A 1,092-nucleotide genomic window follows, 5' to 3' on the forward strand; every position below is an offset into this window, starting at 1 on the left:
GATGGACCCTGATGAGGACTGTCGGTCCAATGATGGACCCTGATGAGGACTGTCGGTCCCCTGATGGACCCTGATGAGGACTGTCGGTCCAATGATGGACCCTGATGAGGACTGTCGGTCCACCGATGGACCCTGATGAGGACTGTCGGTCCAATGATGGACCCTGATGAGGACTGTTGGTCCACTAGGAAAACTCTTAGTCGGGGGGCAGCCCTAACTACAATACCACAATGTTACTGCACTGACTGATGTTATGTTATGTTATGTACATGATTTGGGGCACCAGTGACTCAGTGGCTAGAGTGGGTGTCCCATGTGGCATTGGCACTTGCCACAGTGGCCATGGGTTCAATACCAAAAAAAAAAAAAAGTAAATATGTATAATAATGACATTTATAGCAAATAATCAGATACACTGCAGGCAAGATGGCTGAATTGCTTCTTCTTTTTATTTAGTCTTCACTTGACATGTAACAAACAACGTGTTGTATCTGCTTATTTGCTATCAATCTGATGTTTCCTGCCATCACCTGCACCAAGTTATGAGGACTGACCGCTGTGCACAGGGCATGTGCTTTTGAATGTGTTCATATATATAATAATGTAAATGATTTATTCTAATAACTGCATTACCTTCCTTCAAGACTGTTTAATCATCAGAAAACAATGTACTCATAGAGATGAAGTATTGTCTGGATGCCAAATTAAAAAAAAATTACAATCTGATCACTGTTGCAAGAAGTCATTTCCTTTTAGCCTCTTTTTTTTATACAAACAAAATCAAAATGAAGTTTTTATTCTGTCTAATTAAGTTATTTTGCTTCTGATGAATCTAAAAGCTGAAAGACATGTCGTTAAAAGCTCCATCACCTGTTATTGCATGAGAGACAGTAAGTGACGTAATATCATGTAGTGTTATTTAAGGTTTGAGTTGTGTTTCAGAATCAGAATCAGAATCAGAAATACTTTATTGATCCCCGAGGGGAAATTATTTATGTTACAGGTGCTCCTTGCAAGAGAGGAAAGATACGTGAAAATATAAGAAATTTAAACAATAGTATTTACAAATATATAGTTAAATAAACAGGAATT

General features: G+C 38.3%; 2 protein-coding genes and 1 long non-coding RNA gene across 9 annotated transcripts in view; 2 read left to right on the forward strand and 1 right to left on the reverse strand.

Moving 5' to 3' along the window:
* Window positions 1–1,092, forward strand: part of LOC126407716 (E3 ubiquitin-protein ligase TRIM21-like) — a 77,715-nt gene that overhangs the window by 25,392 nt on the left and 51,231 nt on the right. The window lies entirely within an intron of this gene.
* The window catches only part of LOC126407778 (uncharacterized), a 74,022-nt gene that overhangs the window by 23,369 nt on the left and 49,561 nt on the right, over window positions 1–1,092 (reverse strand). The window lies entirely within an intron of this gene.
* Window positions 1–1,092, forward strand: part of LOC126407727 (E3 ubiquitin-protein ligase TRIM21-like) — a 110,291-nt gene that overhangs the window by 9,708 nt on the left and 99,491 nt on the right. The window lies entirely within an intron of this gene.

The sequence above is a fragment of the Epinephelus moara genome, chromosome 20 (genome assembly GCF_006386435.1).
Source record: "Epinephelus moara isolate mb chromosome 20, YSFRI_EMoa_1.0, whole genome shotgun sequence".
Lineage (NCBI taxonomy): Eukaryota > Metazoa > Chordata > Actinopteri > Perciformes > Serranidae > Epinephelus > Epinephelus moara.